Source organism: Phyllostomus discolor, chromosome 1 (assembly GCF_004126475.2).
Source record: "Phyllostomus discolor isolate MPI-MPIP mPhyDis1 chromosome 1, mPhyDis1.pri.v3, whole genome shotgun sequence".
NCBI classification, from domain to species: domain Eukaryota; kingdom Metazoa; phylum Chordata; class Mammalia; order Chiroptera; family Phyllostomidae; genus Phyllostomus; species Phyllostomus discolor.
Window position 1 is genome coordinate 150,537,044 of NC_040903.2, and position 18,648 is coordinate 150,555,691.

Consider the following 18,648-nt stretch of genomic DNA (forward strand, 5'->3'; position numbering starts at 1 on the left):
TGTGTCATTTGATGAGATCAGTGCTTCCCAGACATAAACTTTATGGACCAGGAAAAAATAAATATATATTATGAAACTGAAAAAGTGCTTACTGTTATTTTATGATGTCCACTAACAACCTTCAAATCAAAACTAATTATCAGCATCATTTCATAAAGTAAACTATATTTTAAATAAAAACCTAAGATGATATAATATTAAAATTAAAAGCAATCTACAAAAATCAAATAAAACTTTCACAAAGAACAGGTCCTAACTTGATCAATAAAAATTTAGCTAAATCAAGCAATGACATGGGTATTCTCTCTCTCACTTGAGTACAACAGAATAACAAAACCCCTGTCCTGTATCAGTACAAGTCCCTTCCTGGATCATCAGTGTAGGCTTACTGAGCATTTGAGGTCTCCACCAATTCTCAGATCCAAAGCCTTGGTGTGAATGTGATATTGCCGAAGTGTGAATTGAGTCCCCCTACCCTGCAGAGAGTAGTAATCTAACAAAGGTAAAAATCACCTCCAGAATACCCCACCAAGTGAATGTATCACTCTGAATGACTTCATTTACGTACAAGTGGCTATATGCTACACCATGAGAGAGGCATGGCATTTACAATGTGTTTGCTATGCCTGTGGTGTGGCGATGATACTAAGGTATAAAACAGTAACTTGATAAATACTAGTCATAGAGTAACTAGTTGTTATGAGTTAAATTATGCCCTCTACCCCATCCCAAAAATGTCCAACAAATTAATATACTAGCCTTGATAATAAAAGAGTCAAAAAGGAATATCCAAAGGCAATATCAAATTAAGAGTGGGCTTATCCAGTAAATTTTCTAATAACACTTAGCATTTCAAGATAACAAACTTATATTCTCAATTAAAACTCTAACTGAAGACAAGTTAAATGTTCAGTAGATCAGGCCAAATGTAAACCTCTATTGCAAATGATTTTACCCCTTTCCTCCAGTTTTCCTCTGGCCATACATAGTAAGACTTTGTACAGTGATTTTGAGATTTTTGTGAATTCAATGCATAGCTGGATTTTATAGCTCTAATTATCAAACTTGTGTGTGTGTGCACATGCATGCACACAGAGACACGCACACTGGTAAGAGTGAGGCACAGTGAATAGAGACGGGGGCAAACACTGTAGCAGCATCTACCCACCGCTATGTCAATGCACATAAATTCTCATTTGTAACACCCCTGCAGTTCCATTGTATGGCTCCATTAGTCTATGCATGAATTATTCACACATGATACATCATAATGGCATCAGAACCATTTATGATATCAATTCATACTGTTATAAAGCAGGTAATCTTCATCTGTCCAACACAACATGTGTTAATTAGATCTCCAAGAAACTTTGCTAGTCAATCACCTTCCTAAAGCCCAGCTCTGGCCTCATTTCCTCCAATAAGTCTTCCTATCACTCCATCCTACACCCATCTTTCATTTTTAGACTACTCATGGAATACCTGACATAATTTAGTAGTTTCAAGTACATTCCTTTGTGTTGTTCTTTCCATTGCTTTGCAGATTTAACTCTTGCAGCCCTGAATTAATTATTAGGTTTTCGGGGGTCAGCACCACTCTATCGGGTTCTTTTGCACTTCCACAACATTTAGCAGTATTAGACACATAGTGAGTTTTCAAAAAATACTAATTGACTTGTTTAACTGCTAAGAAAAGGGATCCAATTCACAAATTTTTAGATGCTAGGCTATTTGTTATAGCAGATTTCAACATTTTGAATAATCACACGAGTTTTGGTGGAGCAGTTTATTATTTAGCTATGAAATGTTTTTATTTCCATTAATTTTCTGAAGAAACGAATTGCTTTTCATATAATATTATTAAAATTAGAATTATTGTGAGGTTAGGAAAATATATTTAAATTCTCATGGCATGGTAAGTGACACATAGTAAACAATGTATCATCACCAATATTATTTTGCCACTTTATAATTTTGGGGGGCATATAATCAGGGCATTTACTAGCAGAGTACTTAAAATAGAAAAGCAATTTATAAGGGAAACTCACATAGCACAGTCCCAAGCATTTAGTGGGTACTTAATAACTTACAAGTAAACTTTTTATTGAAAGATGATATGCATACAGAAACATGCAAGTACTTCCAATGTATAGCGCAAAGGAATGGTCACAAAGTGAATATACCTGCAGAACCAGCATCCAGATCAGGTAACAGGACATTGTTGGCAACCCAAAAGCCCCTCTTGTGCACATTCAAGTCCATATCCATCACTCTTATGAAGCCTATCTAGTATTCTGACTTCTTATAGCATTGTTTAATCTCCCCTGTTTTTAAACTTCATATAAATAGTGTCATACAATATGTAGTCTTTCACATCGCCAGGAGTCAGAGCCAACTCAAGGGCACATAACACATCTTTATCCATTCTATAGAATGTGGGTTGTTATGAACTGCAATGTTTTGAATGTTAAGCATGTCTCTGGGTGACCTTACATGCATGTATTGAGTATCAACATAGGAGGGAGATTGCTATATATTTACTATATAATGTAATTCAGTACATTTAGGTTTACAAGAAATTGCCAAAAAAGTTTTCAAATTGCTTTTGTCAATTTATACTCCCACCAGAACTGAATAAGAATTGAAATTTCTCCATATCATCACCAATTCCCAATGTTACCTTTTAAAAAAAATGTAGCCATTCTGTAATGGTATCTCATCATGATTTACCTTCCCAGGATTGCTAATAAAACTCATTGCTCCTCAGGTCTGTTGGTCATTCAGAAATACACTTTTATGAAGAATCTAGTCAAATGCTTTGCCCATTTCTCTACTGAGGTGTTTTCCCTTTCTTTGAAATTTATACTGGTTCTTTGTGTGTGATCTAATCACCAATGTATTTAAATTTTCACCTACCACTCTGCTTTCATTTTTCACTTGTTCTATGTTTATTTTTTCTCTTCTATTGTTCTCCTTTGGATTAATAAAAAAATTATCCACCCTATTAATTTCTTAGTTACACATTCTTTTATCATCTTTTTGTGATGTTAGAGATTGTAACATACATTCTTCACCTAGAACAGACTACTACAAATTATTTTTATCTCTTGCTCATAATGCTAGAACTTTGTATTACTTTAACTTTATTTATCTCCAAATTTGCATTTTTTTTACCCCTGTGACATTTTTCTCTGGTTGAAGAAATTCTTTTAGTATTTGTTTTAGTGAAGTTCTAGTGTGGACAGATATCTCAGCTACTGTTTTCCTAAGAAAACATTTTCATTAATGATCAGAAGTTTTTTTAAGTTAATTTGATACTTTCACTTATTGATGAATAGCATATTCTATTTTATTTTATTCATTTTATTTTTACTATTGATTGATAATTTTACTCTTTTCTTTCCTAACTTTTCACTTTCTATCAGCTTCCATAAAATGTACTAAGAAGTCAACTGTGAGCTTGTTATTTATATGCAGTGTTCACCCCACCCCCACATACTTTTTAGAATTTCTCTTTGGTTTTGGTTTTTAACAGTCTAACTATAAAATTCCTAAGTCTTTTTGTTTGTTTGTTTGTTTTGTTTTTTCTTTCAGTTTACTGAGATTTTTGAATTGGTGAGTCTTATCTTTCACTGGTTTTAGAAAATTTTCTACCTTCAAAAAATCTTCTAAATCATTTTTTTTCTCCTTTCCTTAAGGAATTCCAGTTACATGTAGGATAGAGCTTTGGTAATTGTTTTACATGTCTGTATCCTCAATTATTTTTCTCTCAATGCTTCAATATATATTTTTTTTCAAAATCTGCCTTTTAATTATGTGGATAAATGAAACTATTCAGTTAATTTCAGATATGTGATTTCAGGTTTGTTTTACTTGATAGATTTTAAATTATCTGGTAAAATTCTCAATCTTTTCATCTATACTTCTTCATTTTTTATCTAGTCCTTAAAATGATTCACCTTTGCCAATTTTAAAGTTCATGTCTACTATGCTAATAAGTGGATTTCCTTTGGGTCTGTTTTTATGTTTTTGTATTCTGATTACTCTCTTGAGATTCAGTATCATGGTCTTGTCTTTTGGCAGCCCTAATAGCTTTAGGCTTAATGCTATAGATTTGCATATAAACATTGTAGAGGCTATGGATTAGCTCATTCCCGGAGTTATTTAACCCTTTCTTCAGATAGGCAATGTGGCTGCTTTTCAAGGTAATCCAATTGGGGACTTAGCTGAATTCAGTCTAATTTTGGTTCAGTTCTTCTTTACATGGCATAGCTCACCAGGGTTTCAATGAGAGCATGGTGTGTTACCAAAGTCCCTTTCCCTGTGAGGACATGAGGTCTTTGTCACCTTGCTATAAAATTGCAGAAAACTCTGTTCTGCTTTTCTATTTTATGTTTAGCTATTTATCTTTTCACACCCCAAATTTTAGACTTCAGCAAATGTCTTAAGGGGAAAACTGACCATGAATTTGAGGTCTCTCAGGTTTCCAAATTTGTTAATGCATTCCTGCAAAGTTGCCAAATGCTTCTAAGTCTGGCAGCAGACTACTCTCTGCCTGGACAAAGCCCAGGAACTCAGTTTCTTACTCATACCCAGAATTTTCCAATATAACCACAGTAAAAGAAATTGCAAAATGTCAGCCTACGACTCTATAGTTCTCCCCTCTCCGTATTCTTAGCCCCCTATTCCTCAATGCTTCCGCAGCTCTCTGATGCTGTTAAACATATGATCTTTTAATTAATCTATCTTTTTTAGTTGTTCTCAGTGGAAGCGTTGGTATGGCAACAACTACTCCATCTTACTTTCATAAGAAAGTTCATGCAATAATGATTTTGATTGGAATAATAGAGCTATTTATTAAAATTTATTAAAATATTTGAAAATTTGGCAGATGACATCAGGCCATATGAAAATGAAATGTTGATATAGAATACACAGTGATAGCAAAAGTATTTTCTTTCTTTGAATTCAAAAATAAGTTTCAAACTTGAATAGTAAACATGTATTTAATGAAGCCAATGTCTCAATTTTTAATTCTATTTGAATCACCCACTTACATAGTATGAACCAAAACATCTATAAGGGTAAATTATTATTTTACAGGAAGTCCATCTATGTTCTGAATATATGTTAACACATTAGCGTTTCTCCATATTAAGTAATCTGCAGGACTGGTCAACTTGGTATTTTTATGTAATCATTGAATGAGTACACAAGCATTTTTCAGAATTTGATATGGACAAGTGGGGGGAGGATTGAATGTGGGAGAGTGAGAATGGGCAGGGCAGGGGAGAGTAATGGGAAAAAAAAGGTCAACTATAGTTTAACAACAATAAAAAAAATTTTAATGAAAAAAATCCCCAAACCTGACATCTCATCATCTAAGTATCATAATAAAATTGTATATAGACTTTGTTACAGAGAAAAAAATCTATATATAGAATTCTCTGCCATATTACTTAAAAAAGTAAATCTTTAATAAAATCATGGTATTAAAAAAGAAGTCTAGATATAAGGCTAAACAAATCTATTTTTTATTTTAAAAACACACTGGCTCAACATAATTCAAGTGCAGGTGGGGCTTAGGGTCCTAATTTGTTCAATGTTATTTTATATTTTTGCATCGTGATTTTATTGAAACTAAGTTTGAATAGATTCAACCTCAATGGCAAAAATTTTGATATCCAAATCATGTGGCAAGAAACCTGGTCAATGACATGAGGGTACTCTCTGGCAATTGACTAGAATTTATGAGAATACGAAGTCAGACCTGCTAAATAAACAAACAAAATGTTGTATATTTATTTTTCTAAAACTCTTAGGCAGATGATGAAGGCTACAAGTTTGGCATTCAAAATTCAGTGAATAATACGTATCTTATTGTTGAAGCCAATGGATCCTCAGCTAGATCCAAAGTTTAATTGTTGATCAACTTTTTCTTGGATTTCATGATACAATAAATTCCTCCTTTCACATAATTAAAATGCTTTGATTTTCTGTCACTTATAAACAAAGCCAGAACCCATACAGGAAAAAAATCTCAAGATTAAATAATTAAGGGAGGAAGATCTTATACATCAGAACCTAAGGGCCAATCACCAGTATTCAGAAAAAAAAAACATTGCTGAAATCTTTCAGAATTAGTAATAACTTGGACAAAAGGTAGGTAACTTGTATTTGTCTGTGACTGAAACAGGAGGTAGGGACTCCTCACTCTACCCCTTATTTCTTCAAAGGACTGTTCCTCTCCTGAAACTGAGAATCTCTCTGACTTTACAAGCAATTATTCAGAGGGCATTTTGTCCTGCTATTAATTCAGTTTTCGGTTTTGGGTAGCATCTGCTGCATCTGGTATACTTCTTAAACTTAGACAGCTTGACAGCTAGTAGAGAATTCTAGAAGGGTGGAGAAAAGGAAAGGATGGATGGACATGGTGAGAACCAACGTTTTGTTGAAAACATTTTGGCATTCTTAAATAATGGCAAATCATTGGTTGCACTGTTTTCATTTTTCTCTCAAATATTAAAGTATTTTGTGACTGTCACACAGATACAAATTTCACAGCATGAAACACAAAGACCTCAGAGAGAGAAGCCCTTTCACTGAGTTGAGATTATTTTAACTCACCCTTTAAAACACTGAAAAGTAAGAATGTTTTTAAAATTAATTTTACTTTAATGTCTTTAATTGAGCTTCTTTTGGAATTTGGCAATGAAAATGTAAGCTTGGAAGTCTCACTTCGAATGAGCCTTTAAAAACAATTTTCCCATAAAATGTTCACCAAATTCTGGAATTTTTGTATTGCATTAAGATATTTATTAACCCATCATTCCACTTTACTACAGCTTCTCTAAGAATACAAAGAATAAATAGAGGAGAAAATATTTTATGTTATAAAGATCACTGTGTTCTACTTTTGACCTCTCAGGGATTAGACCAGTGACCTTCAACAAGTTATTTAACTTTTCAGGGTCTCAGTATCCTCTTGTAAATAATGAGAAATTTGATACCTTTTCCAAAAGGGTTATTTAAAGATAATCTGAGTTAACAAGTCTAACATTTTAGTATAAAACTACCCGTAATACATGTTCAATTGCACATGCCCTCTTCCCATTTTCAGAAAACACACTCAGATATCTTGGTAGCACAACACAGATACAAAAAAGCCCACATAAAATTGTATTATTGTATTTTGTTACTCTATATACAAAATCCATTCATTTAAAATTGTTTGACATGTTATCTAACAATACAACTATGAGAGAAAGAAGAAGAGATTTGGGAAATTTAAAAGATAGTTTTTAAAAATAATCTAGCTATCAGAACAACTATAGACATGAATGCCATATGCCACTCATGTCTATGACTTTTAAAATTATGATATTAATATTTGGATGTTTATAGGGGGTCAAGTACTTTGTTCTGTGCTTTACTTGTATTAGAAACTGATGCTGTGAAGAAGGTAGTGTTATTACTCACATATTACAAACTGAGGCTCAGAGATGCTGATTTCCCAGTATCACATAACCAGTTAAGTTGCAGAGCCTGGGTTCAAATCCAGACAGTCTGTTTTAGAGTCTATTTCTCTTAAGATTATGCTGCTTCCCATTGACAGCAAACCCTGGATTTCCCAAATGCCATCCCCAAGCACTGACTGGTGCCCACACAATTGCCCCTCCTTGTTAGCTGCACAAGCCACATATGTGGTACAATAAATCCTCAGATCCTCTCCTAAGAGAAGGTTTTAGGGGATATCAGCAGGCAAAATGATCCTAAGAGGATTAAAAGCAGGTACAAATCAAGGATAAAAAAGGCAGAAAATGCAGGGTCAGCTTCCCACAGCATGATGACATTTTGAAGGGGAATGGACCAGAATATGGAAGTTCAGAGAGGTAAACATCATCCCAAGTCACACCGCTCATGCTGAGTCAGAAACAACATCTCTGGGTCTGGTACATTTCACTTGGAAGTCTTCAGGCAGTCAGACTGACTGAGGTTAGAGAAGAACAGGAATTCTAGGAGCCGTAGAATAACCAGCTTTCTAAGAATGGAGACCCTTCCTGTATATTAATGGACTCTGTCTAGTTCAATGATAGGAGAAAAATACCTAACAAATTCCAAATAGCTTTCAGGTTATATTAAAGCCAGCTGAAGAAAAGCACAGGCAGGTTTTAGCTACAAAAAATAAGATTTAATCATAGTTTCATGACTGTTACTTTGGAGCTTGAGTGAAGGAAGGGCTGGTCCAGGTGCATTTAATAAGATTCTTGGACTCTCCTTGTGGGGAGCTGGGAAGCTGGTGAGGATTTATGATAGAAATTGATTAACTAGGCCTATAGAATAACTACTATTTTTTAAACCCATGTAGTATAAGTAAACCAGGGAAAATCTGAATGAAATCAATGGATTGTATCAATGTCAAGATCCTGGTGGTGATATTACACTAGAATTTTGCAAGATGTTCCCAATGGGGGAAACTGGATATAAAGGGTACACAGGATATCTCAACATTATTCCTTATAATTATATACAAATTCAGAGTTATTTCCAAGTAAAATATTCAATTAAAATGTAAGTTCCTGGTTGAAGTATAAGATGCCAATACTTAGCATAGTGATAAATAGTAGTGGAATAAATGAATGAATTATTGACATTGTCAAGCCATTTTGTGTTATACTTCAAGGTTACCCTATAAAACTGTTTGTTTTCATCATCCCATTAACATCATTCGCAGGCTGTTGGAGTGGCTCTCAAATGGATCTTACTGTTTTCAATGTCCTCTTTGTACATGACTGCCAGATCTCTTATTCTACAATGTAATTTTGAGGACTCTTGCTATCTTTAAAAGCCCCAATGATTCAGCATCATCTACAGAATAAAATTAAATAACTTTAATCAGGCCCTGACCAGGTAGCTCAGTTGGTTATAACATCATCCCAATATACCAAGGTTGCAGGTTCAATCCCTAGTCAGAGCACATATGAGAATCAAGCAACGAATGCATAAATAAGTAGAATAAAAATCTCTCTTTCTCTCTCTGTCCTTTCTTTACCTTAAAACCCAATCAAAAAATGTTTAAATAACTTTAGTCATTTAGAGTCCTACCTATCTAGGCCCCTGACCCAATATTCCTTATGAGTTTTCTACTCCAGACATGTAAGTCAACTTCCTGCTGCCAGTGTATACCTTCGGCTCACTTGCTTCTAAAAGCTTTCTATTCAGATACACCTGGAGTCACTTGGCCCTTATATGTTAAGCAATCTCAGGGAAACCCCGTGTTCTTCCAGGCCAAGTTTATTCATCTGAAAAGTGGATATAATCACAATTACTTGCAGAGCTTTATAAGGAATAGGCTAATATATTAAAAATTCCTATCACAGTGTCTGGTACATCCTATGATGTTGGAAAATAGTCATTTTCTTACTACCTTTCAACTTTTAACCAAACTAATCAGTTCTCTTTGTGCCCATTATGGCCCTTCTCTCATAGTGTGTTTTATATTCACCTGCCTCCAATAACTTCTCTAAATCAATTTTATCTTTGATAATCATTTATTTAGGGAAAAGGCTTGTTATTAGGGAAAGAAATTATTTTCCTTAAAGCATTCCAGCACCATCTTTTTCTGCAGTAAAACTGTGTACAGCTCAAATGCACATCCACATAATGTCAATCCATAAAGTAAAAAAGTGCCAGCACCCCAACGGATTAAAATCTGATGAAATCAAGAATCACAGATTGGTGTGTTTTTTTTCAGGTAGGTTGTGGTTGCTGAATGAAAGTATTGAGCAAACATTGAGGGAGCTACTCAGCTTTCCAATATTATCGTGTGGGTTGCTTCAGGGCTATTTTAAGAGATAATAAGGAGATATGACCTGCATAAATTCAAAGGACAGTTCAGACATAAGTGGTGCCCAAATGAATGAAGGGAATTGAGATCTCCTAATGTAGTAGCTATAAATCTACATAAGTAAAGTAACATTCAATTGTCCTCTTAATAAAACAGGACTAAGAGACAGACAGTCCTCCCCTCTGTTCCCCTTTCCAGGCCTTCCTGCTCACACACCTTCTCCTCTCCCGAGTGAAATGGAAGAAGGATGTCACTGTTGTGAGCTCTTTCTCAACCTAGATATCCTGCTACTTTTCCAGGAGGTGGGAGTCAAGAGAGGAGTTATGAGAGACATGGAGGAACAAAGACGCCTTCTGAGGGATTTGTGTTATTTTTTTAAGCAGTTTACGATGTCTTCTAACCCAGAAGGTGCTTCTGGAGGAGTGTTTTGCAGGAAAAAGCTTTGACCAGGGCCTGAGTGACAAGGGTTCTGCCACTGATTCTAACATTTACTGACTCTGTGGTTCTGTGTGTTTCACTTGTCTTCTCTGGGTTTCACCTGCTTCACTTGTAGTCAGGGAAATGGACCAGGTCTCCTCGAGGCCTTCCATCAATAACATTATCTGTCTTAAAGTTTGGCCTCTTGATTTTGCATATATTACCTACAGGGTCAATTGTATTTCATGTGCAAAAAAATAAGGAATTCTTCATAATCTTAGTTATGAGTATAATTGGAAATTGAGCTGAAGATAGAAAGGCTAAGACTAAAAAGAGATAATAAAGATGGGATATGTGTAGAGCAGAACAAAAAGACATAAAATCAAAAGTGTTAGACATTAGGAATACATGCTGCTCCCTCAGAGTTGGAGGGCTTCTCTGACAGCGCTATGACACAAACAGAGGTGCCCTGTGTGCTGGCTCAGAGGAGAAGGCTAGCTTCCTTCCTGAAATATGAGAGAGTGACTGGGATGAGAAATAGCCCTGAGCCCAGGGAGCTGTATGAAGCAAAGTTAAACAGTGGTCAAAGAGGAACAAGGTGATTTTTCCCTTCCCATGATGTCCAGGGCACGGCTGACTCCATAGATTGCTCATTTACTTGGTCATATTTTGAAAGTGCGTTTCCTCCATCAAGGCATTTGGAAAAAGAAGATAAGTCATGTTTCATTCCTTTATGATCTTCAGGGCAGCACTTGCTCAAAAGTAACCAACTTCCCATTTTTTTCCTAAGAATTTAATTTTGTTGTCGGGATTTTCTTTAAAACATCTTGGCAAGAACTGTGGAAAAAAAGATTATTCAAAGGAACAGTGGATGGCAGTATTGGTTTGCAGCTCTAAAGCAGAAAGCAATGGGAAGTACTATTTTTTAAAGAAGAAAAGTAGCATATATTTGATTTTCTGAAAGAGCATCACATGGGCATGGGTCTAAAACCATGAAAAATTTGTGTTTGCAGTTTAAAAGCTGTTAAAGCAACTACGCCAGATAATTTGAGAGCATTGCATCATGATATGTGAAGATGAAAAATGATGTCTCAGAAAAAAATGATGGACTTACATAATTATCTTCACAGAAACTAGATAATAGTTAACACGCAGAACTTGCCAGTCAATAGATCATGACCAGAAACACAGGTGTTTTAACAACACAGTTGCAGTTGTAGCACTTTGTGGGGTAAAAGAGAGACAAGATGGACAGGGGAATAGGATGAAGTACAAACAGGCAGCTTTTTTTGAGTTTCATTATTAGTAATAAAAATACATATTATTGTACTTAAAAAGTACCTGTTTACCTTAGGAATACGGGTACTGTTTTGCCTAATTCTTCTCCTTTTTGAGTGGACAAAAATCTGCCTTTGCCCACTGTTTTGAACACTGATTTGTTCACACATGTATTCCTTCATAAAGGCATCAAGCAACTCCAGCTCAGTCTCTTCCAAATCTTCCAGCTCGTACCCCCACCAAAATACCTCAGAGCATCTTTTCAAGTCCTTTTTCCCAGCTCCCATTCCTCTGTGATGCCCACTGACCTGCAGGAAACTCACACACCTTTGCATGTGACTGAAGCTGCTTTGCCTCTATTTCCCTGGTCTGAATCTCTTTCTAATGACTTTCATCCCACCCAGGTAGATGCAGGGAAAATGAACAAGTCAGCTTCCCAGCCAAGCGACCAACTGAGAAACAAGATGCCAATCTCTTTTCCTGCATGCATCCTCAATTTTTTGGAACTCTTCTTGCATAGGTTGGCATTATAAAACTATATATCTAGAAGTGGAATAAAGATGTGTAAGGTGAGGCTGTGGCAGTGAAGATGGTGGTGACCTACTGGATGAGGAACAAAAAAGAAGGAAAGGCTGAGGGTCCCACCAGTGTCTCCAGCAGTGGAGACTTTGTGGGAAATGACATCATCCTCTCAGAAAGGAGAGGGGGCACAGGAACATGTTGGCATGAAAAGGTAATACATACAATTTTGAACATAAGGTGATGGATGTCAAACATAAATCAAATGTCAATTAAAACTAAAAAAATAAATAACAATTATAATACAAGTTGGAAGAAATTCCAAATCTAAATAGAGAAATCTAGGCCTTGATGAATATGCAATAAAGAAAACCCAAAAAGAATAGTGTGTGCAGAATTATATCTGAAAGATCTTATTGGAATATTCACAAACTAAAGGAAACATGAGAAATGGCAAACAAGATCACACTCAAAAGTATGGTGTTCCAAATAGGGAGGAATTAGGAAAGAGAAGAATAAAAAAATATTCTTAATTGAGCAGTCCAAAAGTAATAGGAAAAAAAGTGGGGTCAAATAATAAAAGAAATAAGGGAAGAAACTATCTGTGCCAGAAAAGCTCATATTCAGTCTTGGTCTCTTTTTAAAAGTCGTTTAAAAATCAACAAACCCAAGGACGTTAATCAAAGAACAGTAAAGCCATGAAAATAGCTTCAAATACCAATGAGTAAGAAGATACTTGGGAAAATATACAACTTACAGATAGCTCACTGGCTGTTAAAAATAAAAAACAACTTGAGATCTGAAGGTATTATACAATCTAATTCAATGTTTTCACTGGATAGATGAGGGACCCAGACCTCAGGCTGTGTACACGAATCACAGGACTGCTGAGGAACAAAGGCTCCAGAAAATCCACATCTCTTGAGTTCGGGGCCAGCTCTTTCCCATCAGCCATCAGCATTACCTCTGCTAACCAACTGAAAGTGTAATAAAGGCCACCATTAGAAACTCTGAGGCATCCTTGAGATGAGCCAGTGTATCAGCTTCCTTTTATTAATGGTTTTATCATTTTTAAGAGTCATTTAGTTTTACAACAAAATTAAACCTGAGGCATTGAGATTTCCCATGTTCCCTTTGCTGGCACACATGTATAGTCTCCCCCATTAGCAACATCTACTCACGAGAATGTGACACGTTTCACCAAGGATGAACCTACAATGGTACATAATAGTCACCTCAAATCCACAGTTTACCTTAGGGTTCAGTCTTGGTGTTGTACAAGCTGTGGGCATGGACAAATGTATAATGATACAAATCTGTCATTATAATGTCATATAGAGGATTTTCACTGCCTTAAAATCCTCTGTTCAGCCTATTCATCTTTCCCCACACCCCCGCCTCTGGTAACCACTAATTTTTATTTTTTTATTAGCCCCATAGATTTACCTTTTACAAAATGTCATATAATTGGAATAATACAGTATGAAACCTTTTCAAAGGTTCCCAGTAGCTTCCTTTTTAAAGAAAAAGTGAAGCAATTTAGGGAGTGTTCCCCACTGTGCCCACCCTAAACTCCCTATGACGTTAATTCCTAAACAATGCCACCAACCTGCTGACTCGATTATACAGAAAACATTCAAGTCTACAGTCCTTTAGAAAGTACCCACAGACATTTTTTGCAAAATGAGTTTGTACATTATGACCCGTTTCTATTCCTGGTGTTTATTAAAAATTATATTTCTGAGAGAAATAGAGTTCCAGTAACACCTAAATAACCAGCTGCAGCAGTCATGATTTTCCTAGTCTGCATGGTATTATTTAAGACAGGAAAAAGCTTTCTGTAATTCTTAATGAGATTGTGACATGGGAAGAAAAATAGTAGTCATGGTCCTGGGACCCCTAGGATTACCACTGATTCCATCAATAATTTGGTGTATTTAAATATCAAGTAAATAAGCAAAATATTTAAGTATGCCGCAAGTGGCTGCCTCCCATGTTTTTTATATGTCTGTTTGGCAATTCAATTGTACAATGTAAATAGCTGGCAGCAGCAGTGTTGTATGCTAAAATATCTCATTACAAAATGCTAGAAAACTAGACAATTACTGACAATTAAGGGTGGGTACACACAAGTGGCCAAAATTACAGTTTACAAAAGAATGATAATTGCTCAAGAAGATAGAATTGATGCATATAATTGGATTTGGTCATTCTACTTTTATCGTGCATTTGCATTACCTCAAATGGACACATGCAGTTGCTGTATGAATTAACAGGCATCATTTTGTATCCCTGCTTTCCTTTCCACACCATTGATGCTAACCTTCACCTTCAACTACACTGAGAGTTTTTACTTTCTGTTTTGACTTCTCCACCAGTGCTTTCATTTTTTTTTGGCACTCTGGCATAGTACTGGCAATATAGTTAGCAAATTTTCAAATGCAAGAGAGTTATAAATATTCAAATTAATATACATATAGTGGAACAATGTTTAATTGTATTCAATTACTGACCAATGATAAAACCAAATTTCAAAGTGTGGTATAAAGACCACAGGTTGCATTAATATTTGTACTATTGCAATGTATATTCTTTTATGAGTGCTATCAATTAATTGTTGCTTCATTTGTTCCTATCAAAAACATAACTGTTCTTAACATTCTTTCTGGTGAACAGACCCATGGTTTTCAAGTTGATAGGACTGCGCATGTGGCAAATTTAAGGGGTGTCATAGACAGCATACTGCAGAGCTATAACAAAACAAAAATTGTTGGAGATGGCAGGGGTTATCAGGACAAGATAACAATTAATGTTTTTTTTAATTTATCCTCAGAGTATTTTTCCTGCTGCTGTTTTCTACCCAAATGAAAAAGTTTCAATGTTAGCACCAAAGGAGAATCAAAGAATCTTTACTCACACTTGCCAATTTGCATAACTGTTTTTTATACTTGTTTAGTTCTATCACATTTCTGATAACTACAAAATATTTTTACTATTATATTGAGATGACATAGAACATTTGGAATACAATTGAAATTTGAAGGAAGTATGTATATTGTCTCCACCCTCAAGAACTTTGTAATTATTTATGCAAATAACATCTTGTTTACGGGTATCTTCTACACATCTGAAATATTTGTCTTATCTGCAAAATCTTGTTAAAAATTTAAACTTTCCTAGAATGTATAACATCTTCATCTCTCAAACGCCAACTTTCAAAGGTAGGTATGGAGAAGGAGCTGCTGAGATGGAGGAAGTCATGCAGGAAGATGTAGAAAGAGTGGGAGATTGTTGATTTGGAATTTAGGATAGTATAAGTGGACCACAGGCACTCTTGTCCTCCACAAATACTGATTTCAATGCTCTAAGTCTTGGCTCCTAAGTTAAAAGCATATCCTCCTCCAACATGTTGTTTAAGACTCCTTCCTCATGTTTCCCTGTCACAAACCTTACCTGCTTTCATTAACACAATTTATTTCACTTATTCCAGCAACACTACCTTTCTTCTTGCTTCCAAGTAAAAAATAAAAATCAACTTCAATGCCACATACAACGTTTGGCATTTCACTCTAATATTCACACAAAATAATGACAATTTAAGTAATTTATTATTTTTATTTTAAGACTGTACCCAAGATGGTATTAATGCTTCCATCTTCTGTTAATATGTTATATTTTTGTTGTGCTCACTTTTTAATTTAAATATAGTTGAAACAGTTATTAAGATTGTGAAAGACCCATCAGAGTTATACAGATAAGTAATCTATAATTCTCATTCTATTTGGCAAACTTGGTATAACTAAAAAACAAGTTGCACAGGTAGAGAATAACAATCATTTGAAATTTATCTTGAAAATTTCAAAGTATACAGATATTCAAAAGGAAGAAATACAATAAATTATTAATATTCAAAGCTCTCAATATATCATTTTCATGCATATCACCAGTTGGGCTACAATATTAGAAATTCAACATTTATAAGCTAGAAAAGCCTTTTTCATCACATCACTTAGAAGAGCATAATTAAAACACTATTGTGTTACAGATTTATTTCTTTCCCAATAAAAAAATGAGTAAAATTAAGAAATGTAAATAACTCTGATTAGAGGAATTGAGGTGCAATGAAAACCTAAAGCACTAAATGCAGCTTGAATGGGTAAAAGCTGAGGAAGGGAATGACCAGTCACTCAATTTTTGAAAGAAAAGCAAAAGAAATAGAGCAATTAGATGAAATTGAGTGAGGGAATACTTAGGCTGTGTATTAAGAAGTAGTTTCTAACACCAGTGTTTGTTGGACTCTGGAAACATTACCCTTTCACCTTGTTCAGACTGGACTGGATCAAGCTTTCCTTCTGGGAATAATAGGTCTATTTGGACAGACTAGCTGTGTACAGTTCTAGCTGATTGTTTTTACTCCTAATTTCTGTGAATCAAAAATTCTAGGATATCTGGGCATTGAGTCTACAAATTAAATTTCCTCCTCCAATATGTCAACCTTTTCTTCTCTTCTATCATCCTCATGACCTACTTTTAAAGAAATGTAAAGGAAATAGAATACTATTTCATTGTTTTGCCAGGGTAAAATAAAACAAATAATAAAAGTAATTAAAAGTGGTCAATTTTGGGTTTGGAATATTTTGGTAATAGAAATTTACATCTATTAAATAAGAACTAGCTATTTTATTGTTGTTAGGAAAATGTTTACCATGGATATTTTCACTATAAAGTAATGTAGAATTTAATTCTAGTTACAAAATTATACATTAAACTAATCATTCAGTCATCCAATAGCTGTTATTATGTAAAATTTGTTATGAAACCTAAAACTTTATTTCACATTCTTAACAAAGTATATTGTTTACATAATTACATTTATAACATATATAAGAATAATATATAGATACATTTGTACTCTCTATAAGCAGTGTTACTGTGTACTATTTTTATCATAATGACAATTCCCACATTTAATAAGCTAAGATGTTATCACACTATGTTATTTCCTTGGACTTAATAAAATTACATAGTTTTTTTTTTATGTAAACAGTAAGAACTTTTCAGAGACACAAAAAGAAACTATTATTTGCTTTGACATGGATAATACATTTTGTATGTTGAAATAAAAAATAGCAAGTAGTATTTCCCCATTTGCCCTTCCACCTAAATTCCAATGCTGTGGTGTGGGAGAAAATGAGACCTCTCGAATGTGAGAAGGGGTTACCTTGTTTCTTCCCAGGGAACATGGGTGATTTTGATGGAGTCAGTCTTACCAAAACAACTCGGGATCCCAAATGAAAGATCATGTCTTACAAACAAACAATAATTGATGATTAACAGCTATTTGTGTTGTTGGGGAAATTATCTGGGAAGCCACTGTCCATGTCTTCTGGGTGTTCAGCCTGAACCAAGAACATTTGATCACTCTAGGCCAAGAGCAGGCTTGCTAACATAAAATGACATCCATAGCGCTGAACGCAATGACGTTATTTGCCTCCTCCTTCAAAGGAGATGTTCTGTAATCTAGGGGGTCTCTAATCTGTTTACCAGCTGTACTGATGAGCTGGATTTATTTAACTGTTATCACCAAACTGACCTATGTTACCATGACAAATAATGTTTCAATGAACAGAAGTATCATCTGTCTCAGGCTTTTCTTTTCTATGAAAAGAGAAATTTACATTCAAAGATTCCACTTTTCCCTATTCTTTAAATGTAAATATGTCAGAGATATATTAAAATGGCATTTGTTATAGGCTACTATTTTTAAAACAAAGTTGTCATTTGACTCCTGGTGAATTGCTCATAAATTCAGGCCTGAATAAAGAGATCAGATTACATTAAATGCATTTTGGTATCTATAACTTTCTGCAATGAATTAAAACTGGCTGATCATGTCTCTAGTGCATTTCATTTTCTGTTGATTCATGTACTGTAATATAACCTTCAAAATTCCCTTATGCCAACAAACTCACTCAGATATGCTGAGTGCGGGAGGAGATTAAAGTGGCTATAAGATTGAAAACTATATGAAGACATCAGATAATGCAGTAGAGGTATAATGAAAGTGTAAACAAAGCCAGTAAATGTAGAAATTACTGTTCGTATAATCCACTGTTGAATTCAATGGAGAGTTTAGCTCCCTGCCAAGTATATATTAATACCAAACAAATTGGCAAAATCAATACACCAAGCCTGTTTCATTCTTATTAAAGTACTTCTCTCTTTGAGGCTAAGCACAAGTAAGGCATGCCATTCTCCTTTGGAAAATGTAATATTTCCCCACTAGGAATTTAGCATTCAGGCATATACACAGACTCCCAGCTCTAAGAAACTCACATCAGATGATTTTCCTCTACTTTAAAATTGAAGTTACTTACAGAAATAACTTTTCGTATTTTCCTGAATAGTAGCTTTTTGTTTCTGCATTATGAAAGCCAATCCATCCTTTAAAGGCTCTTTAAACTGGCAAAAGGAAAAAAAGGCATTATTTCTGAGTTAGGAGCCTCCATTGTTTCAGTAGTTGCTAGAGCTATGGATGAATGCTTTCGACAGAAGTTAAAAGAGATAATGAGTCTTTAATGATACAA